Source organism: Curcuma longa, chromosome 18, assembly GCF_044706935.1.
Source record: "Curcuma longa cultivar G26 ecotype Majalengka, Jawa Barat chromosome 18, ITB_CL_G26_1.1, whole genome shotgun sequence".
Lineage (NCBI taxonomy): Eukaryota > Viridiplantae > Streptophyta > Magnoliopsida > Zingiberales > Zingiberaceae > Curcuma > Curcuma longa.
In genome coordinates this window covers 2,886,876-2,908,513 of record NC_133878.1, presented here as the reverse complement: position 1 = coordinate 2,908,513, position 21,638 = coordinate 2,886,876, and the positions used below count along the sequence as shown (strand labels likewise).

The following is a 21,638-nucleotide window of genomic DNA, read 5'->3' as shown; positions in this document are numbered from 1 at the left end:
CTTTGAGCATTTGACCATAGACATCATATTTGAACACTTATACCATGGGGCTAGACCTTTGAATAAGATAATTTCTCTGCCCAAGGCCTGTCACCTTCGGACAATATCCTCTACAAGGTCATTGTCGTATGCATATTATCAATAGTCAATCATGCTCTTGCCTCTGTGAGGCTGAGTCATCTGTTCTTGTTGTTTACATTTCATCACAGGTTAGAAGTAGATGTGGGTCTGAACATATTTCATTACATTGTGCATTATATAAAATCCATACAGAAAAAGATTCACATGTCCTTCCCACACATCATTACAGCATAGTTTGCATCCATAGGCATTGACTGCTGGTGCAAAGAGCACTAGATCTGACCCTAGAGTTTCAATGTTTGATAACACACCTAGGTTTGATCTGTTTGACCAAGAGTTGATCCAAACATAACCTAATATTTAGATATTAGTGAAGTTAAGTCAGGTCAGTTTGACCAGAAGACTAGTGAGAAGTCCTAGTTGAGGCTAGGCAAGGAGAAGTCCTAGTTGAGACTAGGCAAGGAAAGTCCTAGTTGGAGGCTAGATAAGGAAGTCCTAGTTGGAGGCTAGGTAGGATAAGTCCTAGTTAGAGGCTAGGTGATGAGCATAGGGTATGCATACATTTTTACTACTTTTATTGCACATCTTTACACATTTTCATATCGATACTCTATGTTACCGCATCCTTTATTCATGCACTAGGCACATTTTCTCTATTTTCTATTTCGAAGGTCTGCTCTCGTATTTTTACATTTGTAGGATGGAAATCGATGTAAAACAAGGTGAAATAAATCAAAAATAACACAAGCCAAGAATGAGTCGTGCCTACAAGGCACGACCGTGCCTTCCACACAGAACCGTGCCTTCCTCAGGCCGTGCCTACAAGGCACGGCCATGTCCATGAAATAGGGGACCAACAGCCTCAGGTCGTACCTACCAGGCACGGTCATGCCCTAGAAATAAAGTCTCTGCTTTCTCTAGCCGTACCTCCATTCCAGTGCAGCTGCTTTCTCTGACCGTGCCTACCAGGCACAGCCGTGCTAGCGGGGAGTCAGCACTGAGTTTTTCGATCGTTCCGTAAAACACGGTCATGTCGTTCCACCAAACATGGCCATGTCAACAAAAAATCTTGCCTGATCTTTCCGGACGTGTCAGGAGACACGGCCATGTCTGCCCCGACCTTTTCGGTCACGCCGTGAGACACGGCCATGCCTCGTTGATTTCTTCGGGCGTGCCAACTGAACACGGCCACGTCTCCCTTTGAAGCCAATTTAAACATCTTTTTGCAACCCTTGGAGCATCCAGAGGGGGACCGAGGTAACCCCTAAGGTCTTGGCTTGGGGACGGTGCCTCCCCTCTATGGGGGAGGCCCTGAATGCTTCATCTTTGTCGATCTGCCTTCGTCGATCCATCTCCGTCAATCCGTCCTACCTCAGAGCGAGAAGACTCTCCAAGGATTGCCTGAGCATCAAGATAAGTTATCCTTTCTTTTTGGATGATGATTTTCATGCGTTCTTGTTATAGCCTCCTCGTAATGGAGTAGATCTTCAAGTTTAGGATATAGGGTGAACATTAATGTAATAATGGTGATATAAGAACTAGATCTTGTTATTTTTCTATTCTATGATATGTTTACACTTGTTTCATATATTGTGTGCCATGAACGTGTTTGATGATATTATTATATAAGCACATGTACATGATTGTGAGGGGTGGATTACTGTGAAGAGAGATCTTAGGATCGTATGACTGGGGTGCCTTGTGACAGAAGGTGAACCTTTAACCGGACTTTCTGAAGTGATTCCTATATAGTGGTAAACCTCCATAAGGGATAGCTAATGGTTGGTGGCCACTAGAACAAGGTCCTTAATAGGGTACTCGGTGACAGAGGGTATGGCGTTGGATCGTATAACCGGGGTGCCTTGTGACAGAATGTGAACCTTTAACTAGACTTTCTGGCGTCACCTTTATTGGAGGGCCACCACATAGGACTTCAAGGTAAAATGCCAACATAGCCTGACGAAGTCAAGTCGGTGTCTTAATTAGAATCTCTACAAGGTGGTAAACATGGAGAGTAAGAGAGTAAACATAGATTAGGGACATGATCTAGCATAGATGTGAACCCGAAATCTTAGACTCATCCACCTCATCCGTCTCATCCATAAACCCCCAAGTCAATCAATCTCTCAATCCTGTCCACAACTCTCAACAATTTCAAGCCAACCAATCTCTCTCTCTCTCTCAACCCTGTCCATAACTCTTAACAATTTTGAGCCAACCAATTTCTCTCTCTCTTTCTCAACTTCGTCCACAACTTTCAACCATTTCGTTTCTCTTGAAGTTTAGATAACTAGCCTCGTGACATCATTATAGCTATCTACAGTCCTTGTGGATTCAATACTTTTTATTACTTGACAACACTCGTATACTTGCGGGAGCTATCACTAGGTAGAGGAAGTCCTGATCAAAAGGATTGAGCAAGGAAGTTCTAGTTAGAGGCTAGACAGTCCTAGTTAGAGGCTAAGAGAACTCCTGATCTGGAGGATTAGGTAGAGAAAGTCATAACTGGAGGTTAGGCAAGGGAAAGTCTAAACTGGATGTTTGGTATGTGAGAAATCTACCTATGGAAGTGATTAGTCCTAACTGGAGGTTAGACAAGGGAAAATCCAAACTAGATGTTTGGTAGGTGGAAAGTCTACCTATGGAAGTGACTACTCCTAATGGAGAGTTAGGCACGGGTAAACTAGTAGGTTAGACTTACAGGGTAAGGCTTAGATAAACCTAGCAAGTCAGACAGACTACAGGTAGACTTAGGTTGCTTGCGTGTTTGTTACTTATCTTGCAAGAACCAGGAGCTGAAAGCAAGACTAAGGAAGTATAGAGGAACACACAGAAGCAGACGAACTAAGCCCGGGGTCAACTCAGGTCAAACTTGAGTTGATTGGATCCGGGCCTTCGAATGTTTTTCCAAGCGCCTGGATAGTCCAGGCGCCCCTATGTGTTCCAGGTGCCCCGATTAAGAAGAATTAGGCCGAATAGAGTCCGAGGAGATCGGATCGGATCTTATCCACACACCTAGATAAGGATCCAAGCACCTGGAAGACTCTATATAAGGAGGCTGAACGTGCACCATAAGGAAATAATCTTTTTACGCCATATTCTTCATCCTGCGGTGCTGCTGAATGCGAATGGAGTCAAGCTCGTGCAACTGAGGAAGTTTCAAGAGGAGTGTGCGGTGCTCAGGACTTTCGGATCGGCTTCAACATGATTATTTGGTTTATTCTTTTCTTTTAGTCTTACATTTATATTTCTATTAATATTTTAGACTATAAGACAGGTTTTTCTGCCTCCGAACAAGGTTCGGAAAGAAGACCATTAGTGGACGGGCACCTCCTATACATAGGCCTTGGATGTACTAATCCTGGGGGGTTAGGAACCAAGTAAATCCATGTGTCCCTGTTGTTTTTCTAATATCCACTGCAAGTATTTTTGATAGAACAAACAAATGAAGAAAAACAAAGCACACACTATTCACCCCCTCTAGCGTGCACCCAACGATCCTACATTAACATTACTAGGAACAGGGCAAACATCAAACCTTTGATAGAGTACGATCGGATTGGACTATAAAATTTCCCTTTGGCTGGGATAAAGGAAGGTTTCCAGACTGTGGTATGGGAACCTAGCCATGATGATCACACTAACGAGCTTGGTGGTGAGGGTGCACCATGTTTTCCAACACCAAAGGCAACCATTGATGATGGCTCCACGGAGGATCGAGATGATAGCTTGGAGGCAGCCATTGAGTCCATCGACACTAGAGTTCAAGAGCTACATCTAGAGCTTAGCGGCTAGGTTGAGGAGCTGTGTTTAGAGCTCAATGGTTGTCTTGACTCCACTGAGGGCTCCATTGCTTCCCTGACCCTAGATGTTTCATTTGTGGATATCAGGCCATCCTCCTTCGCCACCTCCTCCTGCCAATGGTGCGATTGGTGATGACGAGCATCCGATTATGGACTTAGACTAGCTGTTCATGATTTGTTTGATGTCTTATTGTGTGATCACCAAATACTTTGATGTATTTTATGTGCTTCACTTGTTGCAGTGCTAGATATACTGAACTTGCCCAATTTTGATGTGATGATGGGCACATATTGTAGAATTACCACTCTTTTATGTTATGTTTCTAGTTTTATTCTACTTCTTGTCTAATTGTGATGCATTTGTGGTTCTTGTCTACATGTGATTTATAGGGGTGAATAATCTAGGTCGGTAGATAAGAAGGTCTAATTGAGTTAAGGTAGTGGTGGATCTAGGACCATTTGATTTATGACTAAGTTGTTTTACATTCAATATGATAGACACGTAAATTAAAGGACAACAACTATAGATGAAAAACAACAACTAGATAGCAAGGGAATTCATCAAATATGTGGTTGTAAATTAAAGGATCACCAAAAGACATATATGATTAAGGCTAGCTATATGGATGAATAGATGGAGGGGATTAAAGATGGATAGTTAACCTCTAGCTATTTAGGAGAATAAAAGTGATGCCAATGTTAATGGACTGATCATGATATCTTATTAGTCGAACGGAAATGAATACCAAGCGACTGATATGTTGGAAAAACTTTGTTTAGGTTCAATTTTGAGTATCAATCGATTAATTTTGATATCAGTCGAATTGATTCAGTTTTAGAATCAAATAGAAATAAATCGATTCAACTAATCAGGTCATCAGTTATTGGTGTTGTTTATGACGCGAACAAAACAGAATCGATACAACTGATCAAGGTTATCAGTCGATTGATTAAGTTTCAAAATCGAATAGAATAGAATTGATTTGATTGATTTTTACTAATCAGTCAACTAGTTCTATTTCAGAGGCAAATAAAAGAAAATCAATTTGTTTGGGATGAATCCCAATTAATTGATTTGCTGAAAAACATGGTCCTTATATTTACTTCCCTCCCTCACACTCCCGCCTCAAAATTTCACATTCCCACTGTCAATTCATCTCCCTCCCCGTCACCTTACCTTACACTCCTGCCCTATATCCTCGACAATTCTTCTCTGTTGCCTGTGCCATCGCTTTCACAATTAGCAATCAGAGACGACTCCTCTTTGCAATCCTGTTCCAGGTACACAGTCGAGAGAGCCTCCGCTTCCTTCCAAGTATGCAGTCGGGAGATCTATTTCCAATTTATTTATTTATATTGCTTATTGATTTTAGGAGTCTCCTATAGAGGAGGATAAAGGAAGGCAAGGAAGCATCTCAGCTTAATATTCGCCATCATTTTTCAATTTAGAGATTCATCTCAATTTGATCCTTCAACCACTCTTTGCAGGTAAAGGCTCTTGCTTGGAATTTGTTGTTTAGGGTTTTTTCTGGGTGCTTAAGGAAACCAACAATGTTCAAAGATGGGGATTTGCTTTGGACATGAACGACTAAATTTAATTTTGTTTGGATTTGAACATGAGTTCTATATTGTCCATCTCAATTTTATCCATTTGTTTTGTATCTTTGTAAATAACATCATACAATTCTATATTGTTATTTTTAGGTGACTTTCAAAAATGACAAACAAAAGAATGTGAAAGTTAATCCAAAATAGCCAAAGACGATCTAAGGGAGAAGAATCAAGTAATCGAGGAGTTGATGATGAAAATGAATCACGAGACATAACATCCCTTTCACCATTGGAGATACAAAATGAGGAGGTTAATGAGCAAGGTAAAAAAAATGTTTTTGTATATGAATAGTGAATTATTTTTGCAACACCAAGTGGAAATTATATTTTTCAGATGACAATGAGGTCATGTCTTCATCCCAAGCTCAGCAAAGAAGATGTGGCAAGACTATTATGAGAGATATTCATGCATCACATCTCTTCTGCAAGAGTTATAATGCAAATGATGGGAGTCGTGTGGAGACGGTGGAGGGCTGAATGAAAGCTAAATCTTATGATTTAAATACTCCACTAGAAGAGCTTATTGCAATTCGACCCATTCCTCATGGGTTGACATCTCAAACTTTGGAAGTTTTATGTAACTATTGGAAGCCTACTGAGATACAACTAGTATTAATTGTTTTCAAAATATGTTTATAGATGTTTTAATTTCATTATAAATTTTTGTGCTAGAGAACTTCAAAAGTCAATAGAGAAAATGCAAACAAAAAGAAAGGGGCCTATGCATAGGGACACACTAGTATTCCGTCATTGGAATATAAGTTTGTAAGAATCAAAATTATCTCTTTTCTTCCTTACAATTAGTTAAAGCATTTACTGTTTTACACTTTAATGCTCTTATCCTTGAAGTTCTAAGGTTTTATGAGATTCTAGATATTGATTACAAGCAATGTAATGTATATAGTTAGCTTTTGATGGAATGTGTAAATTAGCAATATAAGTTGTTGCGTAGACATAAGAATTTATGTTGTTAATATTTGGTGTTAAATGGACATTTGTTATCCTATTAGCCTCAAGAGAATATCAAAAAACCAAGACATATTGAAATACAACAATTAGCCGAAGAAGTAGAAAGAAAGGAGGTGCCCCTGTTGACGATGAGGCAATACAAGTTGAGATAATAATATGTTTCACTTTTTAAGTTGACTTTTAAATATTTTTTCATTCTATTAACAATTTATTTTTGATAGGGCATCCGCAAGTATACGGTTGTCGTCAAGTAATAAAAAGATATCGAACCACAGGGACTGTGTATTAGCTATAGTGATGTCACTAAGATAGTTATCTAGACTCGGAGGGAAACGAATTGGTTGAGGATGTTGGTTGTGTGTGTGAGAGAAAGAGAGATTGGCTTGGGGATTTATGGATGAGATGGATAAGTCTAGGATTTCGGATTCATATCAATGCTAGGTGAAGTCCCTAATTCATGTTTGTTCCCTTACTCTCAATGTTTACCACCTTGTAGAGATTCTAACCAAAATACCAACTCGACCTCGTCAGGCTTTGTTGGCATTTGACCTTGAAGTCCTATGTGGTGGCCCTCTAGTAAAGGTGACGCCAGAAAGTCCGGTTAAAGGCATTCCTCCTGTCACGAGGTGCCCCGGCCATACGATCCAACGCCATACCCTCTGTCACCGAGTACCCTGTTAAGGACCTTGTCCTAGTGGCCACCAACCATTAGATATCCCTTATGGGGGTTTACCACTATGTAGGAATCACTTCGGAAAGTCCGGTTAAAGGCATTCCTCCTGTCACGAGGCGCCCCGATCATACGATCCTAAGATCTCCCTATACAGTAATCCACCCCTCATAATCATGCATATACACTCATACAAACATTTCATCAAACATATTCAAGGCACACAATACATGAAACAAAGGTAAACATCTCATTGAATAGGGAAAATGACATAAACTAGTTCATACATCACCATCATCACATAGATATTCATCCTACATCCTAAACTCAAGGATCTACTCCATTACAAGAGGATTACAAAGAGAATACAAGAAGTAAAGCATCATCCACAAAAAGGGAGAAAACTTATCTATAAGCACAAGCATCTCTTGTAGATCTTCTTGCTCCGGTGTAGGATGGACCGGTGGAGATGGACTGGCGAGGGCGGATCGGCGAAGGATGGAGCGTTTAGGGCCTCCCCTAGGGAGGGGAGGCACCGTCACCAAGCCAAGACCAAGGGTTTTGGAGAATGACCCAAGATAACCTAAGATTGGGTTTGTTTTCCACTTATATACTCTCCCAAAACTGCCCAGATTCTTCCTGGTTTATAAGGCTCCGCCTCAATGGGTTTTTCACCCAATAAATCCAGTTTTCTTCAATTGGACCCTGAACCAAAGTTGTAGAGCATCAAATTATCTTCAATTTGGGTGATGGACCGACCCATAACTCCATCTGAGCCGAAAGTTATGTTGGTTCGAAGTTTGGTCTGCAGTTTGGGCAGAGCACCCAGCGCGGCCGTGGTCAGGAGGCACGGCCGTGCCATTTAGCATGGCCTAGAGAAGTCATCGTTCTGTACACCCTGAAGCAAAGTTGTAGATCTTGAAGTTATCTACATTTTGGTAGGTGGCACGACCGTGGGTCTACTTAAGCTGAAAGTTATGCCTGTTTTACTTTAAGTCTGCAAACTGTCCAGATGGGAGACACGCCCGTGTACTTTCCGTCACATGGCCGTGCCTAGTGGGCACGGCCTGGGGCAGGCGCGCCTCGGGAAATTAGGCATGGTCGTGCCTATTAGGCACGGCCAGTAACTGGCGCTTCTCTGGAAATGAGGCACGGCCGTGCCTTTTGGCACGGCCCAAGCTGGATCAGGCTGAAGAAGTGGGCACGGCCGTGCCTGATAGGCACAACCCCTGCTGTCGTCGCTCTGTTGGAGGGACACGGTCGTGTCTCCTGGTGTTACACAGCCGTGTCTAAGCCTGGATATATGACGACACGGCCGTGTCTATGAGGCACGGCCATGCTTTGCTTCGTTGCTTCTTTTCCTCCGTTTCTTCGTGTTTGCTGCGTAAGAGACTCGCCCGTGATGACGAGCACGGCCAGTGCGAGTCTCTTTTCTCCACTATTTGCTCCACCATCAATAATGCATCGTTTTGGCTCTAAATCGCATCCTGTCAAGCAAAATATACAAAGAGCATATCTCCGAGCAAAAGAGTAGAAATATGCAATATAAAAGAATAAGGTGTGACAAAGTATAGCATATGCAATGAATTACAAATAGATGAGCGTTAAACAATGCTAAAAAAACTATATATGACCTACGCTCATCAATTTTCTTGTTAGAATCTACTTAAAGAGATTGTGGATTGTCACCTTCAAGATAAACCTGAAGGAACATAACCAATAGAAGTCCACAAGGAGGCATTTTAGTAACAATTTACTTATTATTTCATTTTATTTTTGTAAAAGTTGTTATATATGTTCAACTTTAATGATATTATTTATATAGTGAGGTTTTTGGACTTGAGTATTCTAGTCAGGTTTGATGTTTAGGAGATGATGTGCTTGTTATATTTGAGAGGTGTTCCAAGGCAATCACCTTATGGTTATACTATTTATTAGATAAATAGAAATTTACTATTTGAGTGCACATTCTCTATGTGTTTGATTGAATTTTAAACTCATTTATTAAATGTACGCAATACGATTCATAGCATGAGAGAATTTATGATTGAATCACAACTAGTGAGCATCTCTATATGTGCAATTATGAATGTATTGAAATTATCCCTAGTCAAGGAATTGATGAGCACGGACATCATCAATTCTGTTGAGACTAGCACGTTTTAAACTCCTTAGTTTACCAAGCAGTTGATCTTGCTAGTTGGAGGCATTGGATGTTGAAAGTTGAACATGAATGCTAGTTAAAGGTAACTAGTTCATTGGAGTGACTTGCCGTGAGACTTCATATGGTTTTATACATATGTCAATGAAGATCTCAGTGCAGCTTAAATGCGAATTTCCTTGGACTTGCAATATTCAAGTCATCTTGGTCATGGAGACTTATACTTTGACATCTTAAGCAAATGTATCTTAGGAGGTGTGGATCCGAGATGATTGAGTATAAGTCAAAGTGCTCGAAGATGTTTGAATAGCCCACAGAGAATTCATTGCTCTTTGTAAAAAGATATGTATATCCTATGGTCACTTGTTAGGATTGTTACTGAAAGTCTTTGGCCAAAGCATTATATGTCAAGAGTACGACACTCTTGGACACATGTACAAGTAACTTGAATCCATAGGACAAGAAAGTAAGCTTGGGCTAGGTGTGATGTAATCAGCCTAGTGGGGACTAACACACATAGACCATGTCTTGAACCAAGCGGGTATAAGACGGTGAAAGAAACAAGGCACGTTTCATTATAACAGTTGAAGGGTTTAGAAATTATTCTGGAATCAATCCTTGATTTTTTGATAAATTGGAGATCATGATGTACTACTAGGTGTCACTCATGATCATTTTATAATTAATGGTTAATTACGGATGACCAACATAACCGAGAACCTATTGGGTCACACACACTACAAGTTCTCTGAAGAACTTAAAATAAATTTAAGAATTAGATTCTCAATTCGAGAAAAATAAAGTCTGGTTGGACTGGACAAAGGTAAAATGATGGGCTTCGTCTTATGAAGATGAAATAAACAAAATTAGTTTGGTTTAAATCAGAGGTGATTTGGTTATTAAACCAAACGATTCAATTTTGAACCAACTTAGTTTGAATCATGATGGAAGATATTTTGGTAAAACAGAAGAAATGGAGAGCTTCATCTTGTGAAGACGAAATAAACAAAATCGATTTCGATCAAATCAGAGGTCGTTTGGTTATTGAACCAAGTTATTTAGTCTTGAACCAAATTGGACCCCATTTGCTACAGTACCCAGTCCAGTTTGCTATAGTAACCGAACTGGTTCACTACAGTAACGAGAAAACTCAAACCTTGTTCAGCCTCCACCTTTTCTCCTCCCGATCGCGCACACAGGATTCTCCTCCTCCCGATCCTGATTGCGCCCGTCGGATAGGAATCGTGACAGCGAAAAAATCATGCCCCTATTCAACCTCCTCTCTTGAGTTCGCCAATGAAAATCTTGGGAGGAGCTAGTATAAGCCTGAGGAGGGAAACCCTAGCCACTGGTTTGGTATGGGGTTCTTCCTTCTCGATCGCACGACATCCCCTACTTCGGCCGAGCCATCCCTTCGCGCGAGCATCGCCAGCCAGAGGTGAAAGTTAACTCGAGTGTCACCCTCCTCGTTCTCCTTTCCAAATCGCATGTTGCCCTCCTCCCAAGCGCGATCGGTTTATTTGCGACGTCTTCCTAATCGTGCGAGAGCTAGCCCTAATCGCGTGATTGCTGCCTTTTCACCCGGTTCGCAGATCGTGGGTTTTTGGTTGAAGTTTTTACCGCTGCTCATGGTGAGGAGAGATTAGGAGATTGAGGGCCACCGGTTTCGCAAGTGGGGTGATTGAAAAAACCAAGCTGATCACATACTATGTTTTTCCCTTCCCTTGATTGTTCTTCCTTTCCGGTTGCGGCTGTTATATTTGAGAGGTGTCCTAAGGCAATCGCCTTATGGTTATACTATTTATTAGATAAATAGAAATTTACTATTTGAGTGCACATTCTCCATGTGTTTGATTGGATCTTAAACTCATTTACTAAATGTCCGCAATACGATTGATAACATGAGAGAATTGATGATTAGATCACAACTAGTGAGCATCTCTACATGTGTAATTATGAATGTATTGAAATTATCCCTAGTCGAAGAATTGATGAGCACGGACGTCATTGATTCTGTCGAGACTAGCACATTTTAAACTCCTTGGTTTGCCAAGCAACTAATCTCATTGTTGGAGACATTGGATGTTGAGAGTTAAACATGGATGCTAGTTAAAGGTAACTAGTCCATTGGAGTGACCTGCCTTGAAACTTCATATGGTTCTATACATATGTCAATAAAGATCTCATTGCAGCTTAAGTGCGAGTTTCTTTAGACTTGTGGTATTCAAGTCACCTTGGTCATGGAGACTTATACTTTGACATCTTAAGTAGACATCTTCGATGAGGTGTGGGCTCGAGATGATTGGGTATAAGTCAAAGTGTCTAAACGTGTTTGAATAACACACAAATGATTCACCGCTTTTTGTGAAAAGAGACGTATACCCTACGGCTGTTTGTTAAGATTGTTACTAAAAATCTTTGGCCAAAGTATTACACGTCAAGAGTATGGTACTCTTGGACACATGTACAAGTAACTTGAATCCATAGAACATGAAAGTAGCTTGGGCTAGGTGTGACGTAGTCAGCCTAGTGGGGACTGACACAGATAGACCATGTCCTAAACCAAGCGGGTATAAGACGGTGAAAGAAACGAGACACGTCTCATTGTAGCTGTTGAAGGGTTTAGAAGTGTTCTGGAATCAATCATTGATTTTTTGGTCAATTGGGGATCATGACGTACTATTAGGTGTCACTCATGATCGTTTCATAATTAATGGTTAATTACGGATGACCAATATAACTGGGAACCTATTGAGTCACACGCACTACAAGTCCTTCGAAGGACTTAAAATGAGTTTGAGAATTAGATTCTCAGATTGAGAGAAATAAAGTCTGATTAAACCAGACAAAGGACAAAATGATGGAATTAATCTTATGAAGACAAATGAACGAAACTGATTTCATTTAAATCGGAGATGTTTTGGTTATTGAACCAAACGATTCGATATTGAACCAAATTGAACCAACTTGGTTTGGTTCATAATGGAAATTATTTTGGTAAAATAAAAGAGATTAGGAGATTCATCTTGTAAAGATAAATTGAACAAAACTAGTTTGGGTCAAATCGGAGGTCATTTGGTTAGTGAACTAAGCAAACCAAGATTAAACTCAATTTGCTACAGTAAACCCTAAATTTGAGTTCGCTACAGTAATGGTTCAGTCTATTTTTCTTTCCCCGGTTCAGCCTTCTTCCAGTCTAGCCCGCCCGTGATTCCTTCTCGTGTGGCGTCCGCCTGCGTCTGCCACAATCGTGAGATGGTGTCTCATGCGGTTCCGATTCAGGCATCAATAATCTCACAGTGGTCGTGTATAAAAGAAGGGGCAGTGGTAGGAGGTAAGAGGACAAGCAACGAAGCGAAGAAATCCTAGAACGTCACCCACGCATTGCCCGTGCGCCGTTCGCCGGAGGAGAACAGAGGACCCCTAGCGAGGTGTCATCCCCTGCTCCGGCGAGCCCTCCTTCATGCAAGCATTGCTGGCCGAGCCCTTCAACGTGTGAGTTTCTTTTTCTTCCCCAATCGCGCGAGAAATTAGAGAATCACGGCGCTGCTCCTCTTCTTCCCCACAGGTGTGCCGCCATCCAAGCCTTGTCCACGCGAGGGCATCGCCAGATCGGAGAGTCACCGGGCCATAAGCAAGGCTGGAAAACCATAGCTGTGGGTTGCTTCTTCCTCCCTGTCGCAGAAGTCGCCGCCTGTTCCTTCTCTTCTTGTTGTAGCAGCTATCGCCGGAGGAGAAGAGAAGGTATCCGATCGGCTTCTCTCTAAGCTTCTTCTCCCGGGTTCGCCGCTTGCCGTTGAACGTTGGCAGGTTGATCTTCCTTGATGTGATCATCCATCAGAGAAGAAGCTATTTGGAGGGCTTGTGATGCTCCTTCCGGTTGTCTTGTTGTTCTTTTTGTACCAGAGCCACTGCCGAAGAGGAGCCTTTCAAAGCCATTATCGGAACATCCTCGATGGCCGAAAATTATCTCCGGCCACCACAAGTTGCTATCAGAAGTTAGGGTTGTGTCGTCGTGTTGTTACCAGGATTTGTTGTCACTAGAAGCTTGCGAAGCTTCTAGACAATCGTTCCATCATTGTCGAAAAGAGTTTCCGGTTGTTTGTCCTAAATCGGCAGTCAAATGTTGACCACTGAAAACTACACCGGGAATACGATTTTCGGTGATAGTATGAAAGCTCCAAAAAATAATTGCGACAAACGTTGTCACGTGTTTCCGGAATAAGGTTTTTCTCTCAAATCGATTATTATCAATCATTGGCTAGTACCAAAGACGATGACGCGACTCGTGGCTTCGGAAGCCGTCCAGATGAGAGCTTGGCGTGGATCACCAGTAGAGGTAGGACTTCAATAAGGACCGCTTGATTGATGCCAACATCGCTCAATGTTATCAATGTGGTACGCAGAATTATTTATTATTCTATAAAATTTTAATTTTCAGTTATGTCTTATACATGTTATTTCTATATTGCATGTATGTGTTGTGAAAATAATTAATTTAATTATTTATATATTTCTGCTGTGCACATTTACAAAATATGTAAATACGCACATTGCACCTAGACGATCTCAACAGTGATATCAGAGTCTAATAGTGCAAGACATACGCGTAAAATTGTTTTACGTGATATAATTAGTTATAAATTTAATTAAGAAAATTTTTTATTTAATTTAGAATTTCTAATTATAGAAATTTCTTAATTGGTTAGGAAATTTTGTATTTAAAAAATTAATTTCTAATTAATTAGATTTTCTTAATTAAGAATTTTATTTCCTAAAAGAAAATATTATGATTTAATTTAGAATTTTTAATTGTATAATTTTCATTTCAAGTGGTATTCACCCCCTTCTAGCGCATTTCTCGATTCTACACTATGTACTCATCTAGTACTCATTATATTCATGTCATCAAACATCATTGAGATACACCATGTTGAGAGCAGTGATTTTTCAACTCAATTCGGGCATGAGAATTGATGTTGAATGCTCATTATACATACTATGTGATGTGAGGCTCAGATTGCTGTCTAAATGAGCACACCAACTTAATTAATACCGAATCTCCTAACTAAAGTAGTATAGGGTGACTCGAGTCGTCTCTCAATGATTGTAGATGGTGTATGGTAATTCTAGCGGTTATTGCAATTGGGAATTTGGATTTTCTTTTAGATTGGACCGGGGGGGGGGGGTTGTATTAAGTTCTAAATCATCTAAACAATGGAAAGAACACTAAGCATTAAGAACAAATTGCATTAACAAAGTAGAAAAGTGCATCAAGTAAATAAGTGCATCAACAAAGTAAACAAGTGCAAGCCAAGGACAAACAAACAACATCCAAAACTATATGAGGAATTTAAACAAACACTTGACATGCCAAAAATCTAATTTATGCTCAGAAATGATAAATAGAGTAAATCTAATGAATCTCCCTAGGTCTTTGGCCGGAGGTGGATGCGAAGCGACAAAAATTCCACAGAAGATGCGGCGAAGGAAGGAATCCCCAACTTCGATACAAGCCTCGTGATTATGCGACGAGTGAGATGAGGTGGTGGAGAAGGAAATCCCCTTGACTCCTCGGTGGATGGAAGGTGGTCGGATTGAAGAAAAGGAATCCCCTTGCCTTCCTTCCGGTGGCGATGGAGGGAGATGATGGTCGGTGGAGTGAAGATGGCCATGAAGAAGTGAAGGTGGCGGCTAGGTCAAGTCCCAAGATAAGAATGCCCTAATGAATCCAATTTGCTTCCTTCTCTAGCTTCCTTAGCGGATTGTGGTCATAGTGGATCCTTTGTGAGCCCATACCCGAATCCAAAATAGAATGAGATGGGATGAATTCGAATTTGGGTTGGGCTCTCTTCACTTCATTTAAACTTGATCCAACTTCATGACTCCTTATGTATCCTACAAAACCACATTAGAAACATTAGACCTCCAAATTTGTAAGAATAAGCAATATAGTCCATAATAAGTTCCTACTCGTAAAATGTGTTAAACTCAATAATTAAACAATGAGTGGATAACAGCATGAAGTATTAGAGCCAAAATGAACTAATGAAATGCATGTTATCACTATGATGATGATATCCACTGGTTGACACCCTAAATGAGTTCCTTGGACTCTCCTCTTTCGAAAGATATCAATTTTTTATTTTTTGAATGGTGAAAGTCCATGATTAGATTTAGTCCAAAAGTGACTGATGGACCTATAGAACTCAGAATGACATGAAATCAAAATCTATGTACTCATACAAGGCTCCTTAATATACCCATACCCTCAAACATCTATGTGATACACCATATTAAGAGCAGTGATTTTTACAACTTGATTCGAGTATGAGAAATAATGTCAAAGGCTCATTATAAGTACTACGGCAATGATATTTACTAACCGATGCCACAAATGAATTCTTTGGACTCCCCTCTTTCTGAGGATATCAAATTTTTGATTTTCTAAATTGCAAATGTCTATTTATCAGTTTTGTTCAAAAGTGGCTAGTGAACCTATAAAACTCGATTAGAATGACATGAAACTAAGACCTATGTACTCGTACAAGGCTCCTCAATATATTCATGCCCTCAAACAACAATACAATACACCATATTGAGAGTAGCAATTTTTACAACTTGATTTAGGCATGAAAAATAATGTCGAAGGCTAATTATAAGGGCTATGATAATGATACTCATTGTACAAACTATGATAATGATTATACCGAGCAAATATCAATTTACAAAAGTACTCGTCTAATAAAATCTCAACAATAATCAATAACAACATAGATTAAGAAAAAATATTTCCTAAATAAAAGAATAAGATCAATTTATAACATACCAAATAGCAATTTACAATAGACATACTATAAAATTTCAATAACTACAATAATCCAATAACAATAAGAATTTAGACACATTAACTTCCAACCAAAAGAACAAGATATATAACATAGAAAGAGTATCCATTTACAACTGTCATACTATAAAATTTCAACAACAACAACAACAATAAGCACTTTTTAATCATAATTATTGGTTTTTTCGTACTTTCTTGATCCACTTAACGTAGATGGTAAACTCTCAAGAATCGAGAGAGAGCAAATTCCAGCTCCAGTAGTAAAAAATCTATGAAAATTAGAGAACATAAATATGTTTCTAGTGGCAAACATGTTAATTTGGTTGTGAAGTAAATTTTTACAGAAAACAAGTCGATGAATGAGAGAATTCTATCACCTACTTTAGTATCACCAAATATGGCACTTGTTGACAATAGTGAGGCTGTTGAGTCTGACTATGTTCTACAAGATAAAATAATTTTCAAATCAAAATATAAAAACAACAAATAAATATCAATTTATTGCTCAGTTGTAACCTAAATGAATTAGCTAGGAAGAAAAGGTATCATATACCATGTGTTATTAAAATGTAAGTTTTTTTATCTCCTTCAATATAGCTTATCTCCACTTTGGATGAGAGCACCCACTACAAAAAAATGATTTTTTAGGGACAACAATTAGGGACCAAAATTTTTCAGCGTAAATTTGCAACACATTTTGTGATAAAAATATTTTTCGTCGCCAAATAGTGACAACATTTGCGACGTACATTACTTTGTTGCTAATTTTGCAACATATTAAATTCATCACAAAGTTCGTTATGAAAAATATTTTTGTCGCAAAATTCGTCATTAATTTGCGATGAAAAAATATGTCATCGTAAATTGACGATGAATCAATTAATCATCATAAATTTAGCGATGAACAAATAAATGTCACAAAATTTGCATGGATTTCTTTTTCATCGCCAAACTATGATGGAATATTTATTCGTCACATTTTATTTGGCAATTAATTTTATGTTTCGTCGCCAAATTGGAGATGAATCCCGATTTCGTCTCCAAATTGGCAATGAATCTGATTTTCATCGCCAATTTAGCGACGAATTGGATTTCATTGTCAATTTAGCGATGAAATATTTGTTTCATCGCTAAAATTCAGCAACAAAATCTTTTTTTATCGCTAAATTGGTGACAAAAATTGGATTTGTCGCTAATTTGATGATAAAACCAGGATTCATCGCCAATTTGGCAATGAAACTTAAAATTCATCGTGAAAATCTTTCGTCGCTAAATTTCTTCATAAACCCTAGATATGTCGACATAACTTCTTCCCCTTCTCTCACATTTTCCTGCAGTACACTCGATTCCGCCGTCACCAATCGCTGCCATCGCCGCTTCTTCCGGATCTCTCCAACGAACTAAGCTTTCGTCGAATCTAGAGGTATGCTTCTTCCCTTCCTCCCTTCCTCGCTTCGCACACGATGGATCTGAAGCTTCTCAGCATCAAATTGCAACCCGTCGACCGCTTGCCCTGGCCAGCGGTCGAAGGGCCGATGGGTCATGGCCGCAGGGCCAGCGGCCTAATGGCCAACTCCCCCATGGCCAGAGACTGTAGGGCCAGCGACCATGACTCGTCAGCTAGCAAGCGCGGTCTATAGGCCGTTCGCTAGCTAGGGCCTGATCTCCAGCGGCTAGGAGGCACAGTCTGCAGGCCGCCGACCACTAGCTAGGGGTTGCTGGCCGCGCCGACTGCCTGCTGCCCGTTGATCTAGGCCTGGTGGCCACTGGCAGTTAGCCGACGACCGTTGACCCGAGACAGCGGTCCGCAATCACCATTGGCCATGGGCATTGGTGGCCACTTGCCGCAGTTGGTTTTCAGCGCGCTTGTCGTGATCGGTGGTTGCCTCATTCAGTGGTCACTGGCCGTAAGCTCGTAACTAATTTAACTTTTGTAGTTTTAAGATTTTTTTTAAACACTAATTTAGTTTACTAAAAGTATTTGTTTGTGCATATTAAATTTAAGTGTTGATTTTGTAATATTGTTTGTGCAGGTTTATAATTTGCATCGACGTAAAGTAATTGGAGAGATACTCATCTTTGTTCACCAACTTTAGGTATTTTAATCATTATAGTTATTTTTGAATATTGAAAAGTATTTAGCTATAATTGTGTTTATTTGAATGTTAGTGTTTATTATTATAATTTAGTAGGAATTAATTATGTTTATGTAAGTGATGAAGAGATCTGTAATAGTTTTTATTTATTAAGAAAAAAATGCAGAAAGTAAGAAATTGGATGTATAAAAAGAATTTACCTGAACGTATAGGTTTAATCGATGAATTTATTGTTGGGTTAGAACAATTTTTGGAGTTTGATAAAGTTCATGCCGAAAGTGTCACAATGGTAAATTTTTATAGTATGATAAAGTTAAAGAACATCTTTGTAGATTTAGTTTCACTCCCAATTACTATAATTAGACTTATCATGGTGAATCGATCATATCTGATGAGAATTATGGATAAAATATATAATACTCAGTTGTGGGGGATCAGAGTTATTATGATTAATTGAATCTATATCAGAGAATGGTAACTGATGTAGCAAGTCTGAATTTCATTGCTGAACCGAGTGATCCAAGTTCTAATTTTTTTCCAATAGTTGAACAAATATTTACTCCTTATGCATCACCGTTGGAGAAGACACAAGTACCAGGAGTTGGTAAAAATTTGAATAATGAATCATATCTCAAATTTCAAGAATTATTGAGTGCTACAGATGAACCATTGTGGGTTGATTGTGACAATCACACTAAACTATCTCTTATAGCAAGATTGTTGAATGTCAAAGCAGAATATAATGTGTTTAAAGATTGTTTTGATGATTTTGTTCAAGTTATTGGAGAGACATTGCCACATGATCACATAATGTCGAATGATTATTATAATATGAAAAAACTCGTCAAAGACTTAGATCTTTCAGTGGAAAGAATTGATGCTTACAGAGCTGGTTGTACGTTATATTGGGGTGATGATGAAAATGCAGAAGTTTATAAATTCTGTAATTAAGCTAGATACAAGACTACCAGAAGGAGTCAACAGTGACATAAAGCATACACTCAGTTATTTTATTTGTCTTTAACTCCTAGGCTACAAAGACTTTATGCATCAAAAGTCACTACTCAACACATGACTTGGCATGCAACTGATCAAATAGAAGAGGGACTAATGTGTCATCTATCAGATGGATTGTAGTGGAAAAATTTTGATAGAACATATCCTAAATTTGTAAAGGAAACTTAAAATATTCGGTTAGGTCTTTGTGCTGATGGATTTGCTCCATTTGATAAATCAGGAAGAAGTTATTCTTGTTGTTACGTCCCGAAAGACGTCTGTCCGAAAAATTTAGATAACATCTCTTCTGTAACAATTCAACTTTCTTGAATACAATTTTAACATAAAGGCCCACATGGCTGCTCTACGATCCAATATATATATATATAACTGCTAAAACTACAAGATAAAGGGCCTACATGACCACAAACTACATATCCAACACATATCAACTACGTAACAACGAAAATCTCCAAGCACATCAATAGTGCTCACAACAACATCAAACAATAAACTTCACCATGAAGCCAAAACATAAACATCACAAGACTAAACAATAATTGGAAGGTGCGAGTAAAAGTATCAATAAAATATGGCTATCGCCCCTGTCACGACCCGGGAGATAGCCGTCCGAAAAATTTCGGCAGCACCTCCCCAGTATCGCTGACAATTCCCTGAATACAAACATAAATATACTCGGCCACATGCGGCCGGACATATGGACTACACGTCCAATCATACATACACAAGTAACCATAACACATATAATGAAAAAAAAATGGCCTACACGGCCACTAACACATCCTAAATTAAAATAGTACACCTCAAGAAAGCCGAAGGAACCGTATATACGGAAATCCATATAAGATGTAAAATCATGCAACGGAAAAATCGCGACAAGAACCACACCAATGCATATAACCTGTCTACAACCATATCGAATGTAACAATTGTTAATACAACCTTATAGAACTACTACTAAAAGGAATAAATCTAGATCTACCAATTCTTCTGATGTGAGATGGCACAGCTGGCAGATCCCTGGCATCATCTGTAAGCTCCTACCTGATATCTGGGAAGATAGAAAAATCCCAAGGTCCAAAAAGTGAGTACAAAACTCAGTGGATAATAGAGATAGATAGTACATGAAGAAATAAATAAAGATAACAAGAATACCTACCAAAGTTCAGCCAGATATCATAAATAACTCTGCAGGTAGTAAGCACTAGAATAGTCTCATGTAATGCACATATGAATGACATGTCAAACAGAATGCAACAATCAAGAATCAAACAATAAACAACCAAAATGCAGGATCAGTGCGGTCCAATACATATATATAATGCACATGATATGCATATGCATGATGCAACTGCCTCACACGCTACAGCACTCATGCAATCATCTGAGACTGGGTATGGCCGGCATCGGGGGATCAGTACTCCGCACCCTACAACAAAGTAGTCCAGTGATCCAAATCGAGGGATCAGTGCTTCGCGTCCGGTGATCCCATATCCTATGGCCGATATCTGTCCTCTAATACTCTCTGAGTACCACCCCTAATCGGTGTCGAGGTCAGATCATCGACTCAACTGCGTACACTGCCATACAGCCCTCGACTGCGTACACTGCCATACAGTCGCCATCGATATGATGGAAGTAGGGGTCATAACCACCTATATCAACATACTACTAAAGGCCAACTATAGACACGATAGACCCACATCATTGGGATTTACAATCGTTATCCAGCGTCATGATGAGATGTTCATTTCATAGTCATTAACACCTACCAGGCTAATTAATAAGTGTAGGTGTAGGTCACAATGATCTCAAGTATCATAAAGAAAGGACTATAACAATAATGATCACAAATGTCGTATCCTGAATAGAGACACAGTCAGGAACATTAATCCAAGGTCAACGGAAGTAAGGTCAAGCAAGAGATAATCATGAGTACAACTAAAGTATCCAGATAACAAGGAACAGGAGTACGATAAGGCATATAATCAACAGTAATAGGAAGTAACATGCACTGGGAAAGAAATGAACCTGTGTTGACCAAACACAGGGATTACCCACCTGATTGACGAATCGTTGCAATGAAAATCTCCCCGTACCAATCAAGATCCTGCAACATAAAGCATCCTCTAGATATCAAGATATAACCAAGAAACCCTATTTTAGTTTTTAAGGTTAGTCTAATCCATCCTAATCAACTTAACCCAACTATTCTAACTCAATTCTTACTTAAATAAATAAGATCATTAATTAACCAATTAATCAATAGATTAAATGCTAATTAATTATATTAATCAACTTGTTATTAACTAATTCAACTTAATCAATTAATAACTTAGTCTCTAATGGTTCACCTAATTAACTTAGATCTCCTTGCTAATTT

At 39.3% G+C, this 21,638-nt stretch overlaps 1 pseudogene; it reads left to right on the top strand.

Moving 5' to 3' along the window:
• Positions 1-5,601: 5,601 nt before the first annotated feature.
• LOC141812348 (uncharacterized) lies at positions 5,602-9,361 on the top strand (annotated as a pseudogene).
• The last annotated feature ends 12,277 nt before the right edge of the window (positions 9,362-21,638 follow it).